The sequence below is a fragment of the Aythya ferina genome, assembly GCF_964211825.1.
Source record: "Aythya ferina genome assembly, chromosome: 3".
Taxonomy (NCBI): domain Eukaryota; kingdom Metazoa; phylum Chordata; class Aves; order Anseriformes; family Anatidae; genus Aythya; species Aythya ferina.
In genome coordinates this window covers 97,641,390-97,652,327 of record NC_140298.1, presented here as the reverse complement: position 1 = coordinate 97,652,327, position 10,938 = coordinate 97,641,390, and the positions used below count along the sequence as shown (strand labels likewise).

The 10,938-nt window shown below is 34.5% G+C and overlaps 1 long non-coding RNA gene across 1 annotated transcript in view; it reads left to right on the top strand.

Annotated features, from left to right (window-relative positions):
• Window positions 1-1,318: 1,318 nt before the first annotated feature.
• Window positions 1,319-10,938, top strand: part of LOC311433364 — a 70,197-nt gene continuing 60,577 nt past the window's right edge. The window contains exon 1 of the long non-coding RNA XR_014690711.1: window positions 1,319-1,401. This is a non-coding gene — a long non-coding RNA (uncharacterized lncRNA). The remainder of the gene's footprint in view (window positions 1,402-10,938) is intronic.

The window sequence follows — 10,938 nt, the reverse complement described above, 5'->3', positions numbered from 1 at the left end:
ATGTTCAGATTGCAATTACTGAGAAGGATAGCTGATCCCAACAGGTTCAGAGTTAAATTCAAATCCTTAAGTATTATTATTAAATCAGTACTGAAATGAACGCATTTGTATGAGTATCAGATAACAATTAGTACAAAATGAGCTATTTAGATTCAAATTCCTAGGCAACTGCAGACACAGTCATTCTCTCTCATGCACCCAGATAGTAGTTTTCATCAGAAATGTGTCAACTAAAGATGAAGTCACAAGAAAAGTACCACCATTTGCAAACTGTTTTTTCCCCTCTGCTGCAGACAGAAGAAGGCTCTGGGTTTGCCTGGGAGAACTTCTATATTTTCTTTATAACCAAGTTTCTTGCCTTCTTAGTCCACTGTAATCTGCCACAAAAGTCTTTTTTGATTAGGCAAAATATGATTCCTTAAGTAAAAACTAAAATTCCCCTGTGATGCCTTACTAGAATTACAAGGGTCATTTTGCATTCCCTAATAGGTAATAATAAAAAAATGTGTTTCAGGTTTCATTCCTGCAATATGTAAGGCAAAGATCAATAGTCTCAGTGTATCTAAACCCATGCAAACATTGTCATTTTAAAGTAAGAAATCGTTGTCACAGTATCTGTTGCACAGAATATCTGTACACTGCATGCAAAGGATTAGTCTCAACAATTATGCATTTAAAAATATTCGTGATATATTATGAAAATCAGAAGTCTCTCTATTGTGGATTTATAGATAAGTTATTTTAATTTGATATTGTTTATGGATCATAGGAATTGAGTGCACAGACTGTAATTGTAGAGGGGTGTTATTGATTTTCTCTGTTTTAGTAGTTCTGGTACATTTGAATTAATTACTGTTGTATCCTGAGAGACAAACTTTTTTCTGAAATACTGTTTTTATTTTCTTTTGGAAATTTGTGTTCTAAAAAAATGCCAACTTTAAAAACTGCTGAGACAATCACATTTCAATGAATGAGTTTTCCTCACACTGATTTGAAATTCTGCTCTCATTGGGGAAATAAAAGGTGGCCTATCTTGTTAAATATGGAACATGACATTATCCAGAGGGCTGTTTGTTTAGTGTTTCCAAATGCCTTATGAGAGTTTCAGCTCTAGATGTTTTTAGGGTAGTGAAATTAGCACTGTTGTATGGGATGAAATTCCATTTCCATTATGTCAAAGCAGGCTAAACAGCTTAGTGAGACTTCCTGATAAACAGCAAAATAGTTTGGATTCTCTAGAATAGGATTCTTACCCACTGTCTTTGCTGCCAGCTGCTATTAATATCCACTTAAAACTGCATGGGCAAAACATCAGCTGGACTGCTGTGACTAATCTGAGCTACTGCAAAAGCATCCACAGAAGATCAATGGGAAGAACTGGAATACTGCAAAACCTGACAGGTAAGCAAAAATTAAAATAGCTGTAGTTTATTAGTTGAGAGAAGGGAATGATGCTTGAAAAGTGATAGCAATTTTTAAGTACAGAAAAGGTTGCTGGAAGAAAAAAAAAGGGGGGGGGGGGAAACAATCTATTACCCAACTGAAAAAAGAAGCAGAAGTTTTAATTCCAATAATGAAAATTCATGGATTTTCATATTATTTTATATTGTTTATTTCATATTATTTATGGATTTTCATAAAATTTCATATTAGGAAAGAAACCACATTCAAATAAGAGTGATAATGAAGTCCTGAAACAGGTTGCCAGAAATTGTGAGGCCTGTAAGCATAGTCCGTCAAGAACAAATTAAGCAAACTTCACTGAAGAATGAGAAAGAACCAATGACAACCTCCTTTGTGGCAGCAATATAAATTTAATTAGCTTGTGAACATATTTGAAGCTTTATTTTATCTCTTTTATTATAAATCATTTGTCTTCAAAAACATCTGATTAAAAAAAAAAAAAGGATGGAATAAATAATAGATTCCCAGATAGGGGAGAATTACCTACTAAACATTACCTTTTTCTTTACATAATTATGGTTTATTTCAATATTACAGCATTTAAAACACTGGTTAAAGCTCAGGCTCTGGGCTTTTGGCAGTTGTTAGGTCTGAGATGTTTGAGCATTTTACAAATGTGGAGTAAGGTACTTTATTGATGAAAATTAAGTTTCTAAGTCTTGTCTTCAAGGGTTGACAGCAACACTGAAGAACATCAAAAGAATCAAATTTTCATCATTGATTCCTGAAGTAATTGTCAGGGGTCTAAACCCTACAGGTATTTTGGGACCTTATTCTTTTTCTTTTCTTTTTTTTTTTTTTTTTTTCAATAGATAATAATCCTTTTCACCTTTAAAACGGGTATTGAGTTTTGAATTGTTTAAAAGTTGAGATGAAGGAGTCTGTGGGTTGTTGATTTTTGCATACCTAATTAGTCAAGCCCTGTCTTGGTTTCAATGGGATTTTGCCTAAATATGGAAAACAAGATTAGGACCTCGGAGGCCCATGGAAATTCTCAGGGTAGTCCGACATGACACACAACACATCATGTCAGAGCCAGAGCACATCTCACATTGCTTCCTGCCGTGACATACTCCATAACTGCCAGCTGTCAGCTCCCTAGGTAGCACGTTTTACAGGACAGAAGCTCATTTGTTAGATATCAACTGTGAGAAAAAAAAATCATTAGAAAAGTTTAGGGTATATATTCTGCAGTAGTTACATCGCTCTGTTTGTGTATGTGCCTCTCTTGGGTGGCAGCTGTCAGGGGTTACTTTTGACTCTGAGAAGAGGAGACTTGACATATAGTTACAAAAGAAGGTGTACAGTGGGGAAAATATTTTATCTGGAAAAGAAAACTCTGTTTGAGAAACTTTTTGGTTTTAACTGTTATCTTACCATCTTCCATTTGAAAGTGTGGCTATGTTCTTTGTATCTCCACTGAAGCAGGAAGGTGGAAAGAACTTTAAAGAGAAGGAAAATGTCCTTTAAAAGTAAAGTTTAAACATTGTTTGTCAACTAAATATTCTCTCACTAACAGGCAGAAATTCTGATGACACAGTGATGGGTACAGGTAGGCCAGATAAGATAAACAAACAGCCTCTTGAGGCCCTTCAATGTATAAAGGTAACTTTAACACTTTTTAGGTTAGCTTTGTTCCTCACTTTAAAGCTATATTTACATTAAAAAGAGACGGTCTTTCTGAAGTGTTACTGAGCTGAGGCAGCCTGCAGACAAGAGACACTTCATGTAATCAATGTTTCTGTATAGAGTTCAGCAATTTTGTTAGCAATGTTTCCTACTCAAAAGCATGTGTACTGCATTGTAGAAATAGTGTGTTTTGTAAAAAACAAAACAAAAAACACTGTAAATCATTGTGATAAGATTCTTGGAGTGATGGGAACTTGTGCTGTTGATTCTGATCACATTTAAAAAAGAATGTTTTACAAGAGTTAAGATAACGCACACGTCTAACCACACTTTCCATTCTCACTTGGTGACTATCAAGACCTTTTCTTGACTGTTTGAAGAAAAATGCTGATGTTTAAAAATGGCATATTTCTGCTCAGAAATCACCTCTTAATATGAGTCTCAGCCAGAAAAAGACAGACTAGAATCAATCTAAACTACAACTTCAAATTTGAATGCAATTATTCTAACATAAAAAGCAACTTAAATCACGCAACCATTTGTTTCACAGTCCTTCATAAGAATTAGAATAGTAAACACATGAATAGCATAGAAATAGTTTTTAAATATAAATGATTGATTAAATTAACTTGTTATGGTGATACCCATACAGTTTCAGAAATCTTTTGGTAAACATTTGTATTTGAGATCCTATACTAGAGATGTATGTCATGCATTCAAACTCCTATTTTTCTTATTGTTAATTTCAAATTTCTTAGTTTCATAAGGTAACGGTTTTGCTTCTAAATCACATCTTTCATTTGCACTTTGGAAAAACAGGCAGATAGTGTATAAAAGGGAAATAAGCAAGAGGGATCTACCTCATTAGATGGCAGAATCAGGAGGTGCCAGTTCTTTTCATATCCCAACAAAAAAGGCACAAACTCTTTCAAGACAGGTAGCCATTTTTTGATATAGAAAAGGTGACAGCAATTTATAAAATCTCACATTCCCTCTGATACCAGGAATCCTGAGGTATTACAGCATCTGATGAACCTCTGGTATAGGCATGGCATGCTGTGCAATTCCTGTCCACGATGAGTTTCAGCAGCTCTAACGGCACCTGTATTCTCTCAGTGGCTTACTTGCACTACCAGTCTGTCACACCCTGATAGCAATCAAGCCCGGAAGGTGGATAAACCAATCCATTACATGAACATTGATTAATTATACATTGATTATGTATACAGCAGTTAATTTTATTATTGATTAGATACACCTTGTGGTCACATGGTACTAATGATATAAAGTCATACACTAGTTTGATCATTATGTCTATCACCAGCTCCTTGTACTTCTAAGCTAATCACTACAAGCAGGAACGATTAACTCTTTTTGTTGATAAGCCTGATATTTTTAGTCTTCTTAGCTTGTGATCCTGTGAGGACATTTTCTTGTGTTAATGCAGGTCTTTGTATGTGCAAAGGAGAAGAAATAACAAATTGAGCTTGGTATAAAGAAAAGGACATCCTTGTAGACAATTGAATCTAGTGAATATACTCCATAATTTTCACCTGCTTATCTACACATCTATTGGTTTATCTGAAAAATAAAAATAAAAAATTACGTTATAATAATGAGAGTACTAGCCATGAAAATAAAACACGTCCACTTAATTGATTGCTCTATTGTAAACACACTTCATGATCTTAACTAAATTGTCTGGATAAATATACACAGAAATATTTAGAGGTTGTTCATAAATTTTCATCATCTACGACCCTCTGTTTTGTTGTGAGGACTAACTCTCACTGGCCTGGTCACACTCTCTTAGATGCTTTTTTTTTTTTTTTTTCTTTGTCCTGGCTAGTCCTATTTTCAGTAGGACCAGTTATCTCAAGGAATGGTCAGATTGAGCTTTACCATCTTCAGAGTTTTAGGATTACTGCTTTGTTAGATATGAAAAGTTAATGTGGCATCAGAATTTTCTGTTACATGAACCTACATATACTCAATTCCCTTCTGTATATCAATTGATATATGTATATATGTTAGATGTCTAATACAGAAGTGGAAGGAAAATAAAATGTGACTGAAACTGCTGCATCTATTAAAATATTCTTCATCATCAAAGCTATATCTAAAATAATTTACATAACACAATGACTAATGCATCCTGCTTCCATCACTGTGTAATGGCAGGATGTGAGGCAGAACATGTGCTACTTACTTAATGAGAATTATGAAGAGATTCATTTAAAAACATATCAGTTTGCTACCACAAACTTTTGTATCACGTCAAATTAAATCAGTCAGCCAGCAAGCTCTACTGCTGGATGTGCCCTTCAATGCAGACATTGGTTCCTCTCTATCCTGCTTGATGCATCTCTCTTACTGTAATTTAGAAAATGATACCTGGGAATGTTTTATGTCCAAGGACTCAGTTCAGACAGGCTTTTGTCTAACAACAGTGTGGCCATACAAAGCATGATATTAGAAATGTCATCTTACATTAGTAAAGGGTCAGCTCAGAATAAAGCTATTGTCATCACTGCTAATCAAACTCAAAGGTGGAACTGGAGTAACACTGAAAATATTAAGTCGGATTTTTTTCATAAAATGATTTGCTTTGACTCTGCTTATGTCCCTATTATATTCTCTCTCCACAGCTGCTGACAAGAATACAAATAGAGATCGTGTATCTCCAGAGAAAACAGACTTAGAAACCTTTACTAAAACAGAATTGTGTAAACACATCCTTATTTGATCATGGCAGCATTATAATGAGACACAAAGTCAGGAAAAGTAATTTTACTGTTTCACAAAGACATCAAAATATAATAAGATATGGTAATGCAGATTTAAGATTACCAAACTATGTAAACTCTACTTGTAATGACCTCATATAATAGCCATACCTTTGAATTGGCAGGAACTGCCTGAATTCCCAGACTTCAACTTGCTGCCTTTCCAATGCATGCTCTCACACACACTAATACAGGAGGATTTTTCAAAAGGTGCCTCAGTCTCAATGAGGAAATTGGTTAAACTCACTCCCTGATCATATGGGGAAGAAGAACGGAGGTCACTAGCTATTTCTGTAGGATAGTAAAAAATTACAAAAGAATCCTGCTGTCTTATGTGAAGTGGAAAGGCATGGAGGACATGAGTGGAATGGGGGAAGAGGGTAGGAAATTATTGCAATGAGGTTTTAAACGATTCATGGAGATGAGGAAAATATCATGGAAGATGCTAAAGTGGGATTTCTCCATTTACTTTGCTTATGGTGTAGTTTTAATTGTTTGCTTCCTTTCTTCCTCCCTCCCTTCCTGCCTGCCTTCTTTTCCCCCTTCTCCATGATGATACTCTTTATATATATTTTTTTTTTTAATTTATTTTTAACTGGATTGACAATCTTGCCAGGAAAGCACCTACTTTCAGCTCCTTCAGGAAATGCCTAATATTTTTGCTTTCCTTTCCATGCTATGGAGAACCTGCCATTACAACTGCTTAACAGCTACACTGGGATATCACCACCGATATCAAGGCATGCTTCTTTTGCTTACGGTGATACTTCCATCCAGTGCTTTCCTAGCCTGAGCAAGCTATTCTAACAAACTCACTGTATGCTCATGCTTTGCAAATGGCTTCACTGTTCCAGTGTTGAAGGAAGTGTTAACCTAGTTTATTAAGAAAACAAAAGCACACTCTGAGAAATCCTGTCAAATGGATTTTACTGTGGAGTGCATATTCATAGAATCATAGAATGGCTCCAGTTGGAAGGGACCTCAAAGATTACCTAGTTTCAACCCCCCTGCCATAGGTAGTGATGCCACTCACCAGATCAGGTTGCTCAGAGCCTCATCCATCCTGGTCTTGAACACCTCCAGGGATGGGGCATCCACAACATCTCTGGGCAACCTGTTCCAGTGCCTCACCACCCTCTGAGTGAAGAATTTCCTCCTAACCTCTAATCTAAATTTCCACTCTTTTAGTTTAAAACCATTCCTTCTTGTTTTGCCATTACTTGATTGAGCAGAGTCGCTCTCCATCTTTTTATAAGTCCCCTTTAAGTACTGAAAGGCAGTGATGAGGTCACCCCAGAAGCTGCTGGCTAACACAGCCTTCAGAACATTAACTGAAAAAGAAAGGTACTTTTTAATTGATGAATAATGTGTAGGGATGTCAAGCAGGGGATTATTAAACTGCTTACACCAGTTCACAGCTTGCTTGCTGCTCATTGTTGTAGATTTAAGACAGGTATTAATAGTTAGCATCACTAAAATAGCATGGATGAGACACTTGTGTGTAAATAAGGGCCAATATTCAGACCTTGGTCTCCACTGCATAATATGCAACTGTGCTTACTTTGCTCTAAAGCTCTTCTCTTTAATTTATTTGAATTCTTTTTCTCTCTAATTTCTGTTTTAGCCATGGAAAGTAGAGATATCAGGGGTATTAGAACTATGTGATATTTCCATTGCTTAATCTCAGACTGCTGGGTTTTATTCACAGTGTAGTATCAGAATATATAATGCAATGCAGAAAGTCACTGATCTGAGATGACCACAATAATGTACAAGTTAGACATCTGAATATTATCTCTACTTGATTATGTAGCTTTTGGCTGATGTCTCCAGCCTAAAAGACAAAATCAATGCTTCATATTCTAGCTGTCATGTCATATTGTGTTGCTTAATACATGTTGCATAATAGTGTCCTACAATAAAGCACAAGAAAATATGCTTTATAGGCTATTACAGTTACTTCTTATTAATTCCTAATATTTCTGACAGGAAATTTTAATGAAACATTACTGCTCTTGCATTTGTCTGAATTTTGTACAGCTGATACATTGTTCTTTTATCTGTGTCCTTCAGCAGCAATGATAACAGCCAACAGATTTTTGTAGGTTATGGAACACATGAATTACATACACTGATGTGGAAGGAATATTGTTCCAGTAGCTAACCTAACTATTACTAAATACTAACTCATTAGTTAGTATTACTAAATACGAACTAATACTAAATTTAATATTTTATTTATTAGTTCTCTACATCCATGTTATTTAAATGCAGAAAATTTAGTTTGTATCATCTCAGTGCTGCCATAAGTGCACTACAGAAAGTCTGTGAAAACTTCGTTTTAGAAATAGTGTCTCAACTGCAGAAACATTATACCACATCTGCTGAAAATGACAGTGAAAAGTACATTCAAATGAAGTCTCCAGTTAGTGGTTATCTTGCTGTGTGCTTATTTGAATCAAGCAAAACTGCAACACCTGCCATGAAAATCTGTCTGGACAAAAGTTTGCATCTGTCAAAACAATGGATGAGTGTCTCCCTATTACAATATACAGTGTTAAAGTAAGCCCAAAGGCAAATACAGTAAGAAATTTTTAGTTAAATTACTTGTTGTACCATCTGGATTCAGCTGCCACAGTTCTTCATATTTTGCAGAAACGTGAAAGGCATTCTGTTCGTTGGCATGTGGACACCTAAAGTGGAATAAAGATTCTGTGTTTAAATACTTAAAAATATTCATCCCAAAGTATTTTTGATTGATGAAGTTGAAACTTGGTAACTTTCAAAGATGAGTAGGTATTACAGGATAGCATGAAGATATTCGTTAGAGGGTACATTTATAAATCAGTTTCCCATCTTCAACTGCCAGACAGTTAAAAATTTTATTTAAAATAGTTACTTAAGAAGATCATTCTAAAGATCATGGAACTATTGAAAGACTTAAGGGTTCGCTTCCTGACTTGCAAAAAAAGCCAAATAATCTTTTGTGCCTAGACTTTTAAGTTGAATCATAAAACAACACCACACACCTTACCTTTATTGCTGCGGTTCACTTGTGGTTCTTAGCTGAAGTTCCTGAATTTGTATGCCTCTTCAGTCCTGCTTGCTCCACTCAGATCAGCAAAAATCAAGGTGGATAAATATTGGCATATCCACATGTACATGTGCAAACACTTTCTGTCAGTCTGCATCATATGTAAACTACAAAATATTAGCATTATGTGGGTATCTGAGTGTGCCACCCATTTTGTAGATATGCTTTATGATACAGTCAAGTTTCATTAATACATAAAGGGATTTGTGAATAATAAACAATTCACAAAATGAATAATACAAATCTGCAGAGATTTAGGGCACATTTTTAAATAAACAAACCTCTATATTTTTATGCTATTTTTCTGGATTTACTCAATCCATATTTTCCAGTAGTTGTAGTCCAGTAGTACTGAGTAAAAACTCATTTAACCTTCCTAAGTTGAAGCACATTTCTGAATATTGACCAGGAATGGCAAGAACTTGAAGTTCTTACAAACTTACAGAAAACCTGAAATACACAGATTTGTAAAGTCATGGTGAACAGTATAGGAAGTTTTATGTGATACTCATCTTACCTGGAGACAAATATCTAAGAAAGGCAGGTTCAATATCTTTCAGGATGATCCTCCCTCTCTTTAGCAATCACAGAGAGAGTCTTTAAGAGTTTAATTTAAATCTGCGTGACTCATTTTTAGAAAGCTGATATGATGTGAGATTAATACTTGCTTTAGTAGTAATTTGTACATCAAGCAAGAAGTCAAACATATCTTTATTTTGACCCATTAAAGTGGTAGAAAACATTTAGGCTCTTAAATATTTCTGATGTAAATCAGATTTAAAGGATTTAAAAAAAAATCTGTTAAATACAACTAATGAAGTTGTCATTTATCTGATTTGTAATGATTGTCATTATTTTTATATTGCATATTGATTTTACAGCAATATTTGGTTATGTTTTAGTAGAAAGATGTCTGTTATTGACTTTCCTGCTTTCTGATGAAGTTGACATTTTGGTGTGTGATACTTTTTATTTGTTTCAATGATTTATGACATCATTCATGACTAGTTTTTGGAAGTCATTATCCCCACTAACAACGCTTTAGTTTATGAAATTCCTCCCTGTTAGCATTGCAAGTTCTTCAGGACAGATATATTGCTCTCAAAGGTGTATCAACAATAGGAAAAGATACTTTTGTAGCATGTAATGTAACTTAGGTACGTAAATACCACTCACTGAAAATCCTTCCTTTTTTTTTTGCTTGTTTTCTCTCTCCTTCCAGAAAAGTCAGACTTGAGTTTGACTTAAGATCTTTCTTCCCAATATTATTTTTAAAAGAACATATTATTGGCTTGTAATCAAAAACACTTTATGCACTATGAAGGATCTAATAAATAAATAAATAAACAAATACATATCTACTAATTGTTTTAGAATTTATTGTACTTTTTCTATCCTTTTTCTTTATTTACATTGGCAGAGTCAGACTTTGACAGAATTTAGATCAACCATATTGAATCAAATTATTTTCATCTGTGATGCCAGGATATACACTCTCATTCTCGTTCACTGTTTTCAGCTGTGTTGAGCAGTAACCTATATGGATAGCAACAAGCAAAAAAAGTAAATCTAAATTCTTAGACCACTGTATTTGCAAAATGGCTTTGTGTTCAAGTCCAGTTGTTTTCATGAACAATTTCAGCAATTAAAATTACTAAGTGACAACTTGAATAATTACTGAAATACAAATCTCTTTCAGCCTATATAGTACTTGGGAACAATTTTCAGTAACCATTTTGCATATTTTGCTTTCCAAATTTGCTGCTAATGTTGAGACACAAGACTGCTTTTATTGTATGGCTGGATGTTTTTCAAGCTAATAGAACATTTAAAAAGAGATAAAATCTATTTTAAACGTTTGCACTAATACAATCTGCACTGCCATGAATATTTATACTACCTTCTCTTTCTATGACATTTTTAGAACAAATATTGCCTGATAAAAATGTTTTGTAAAGAGAATCA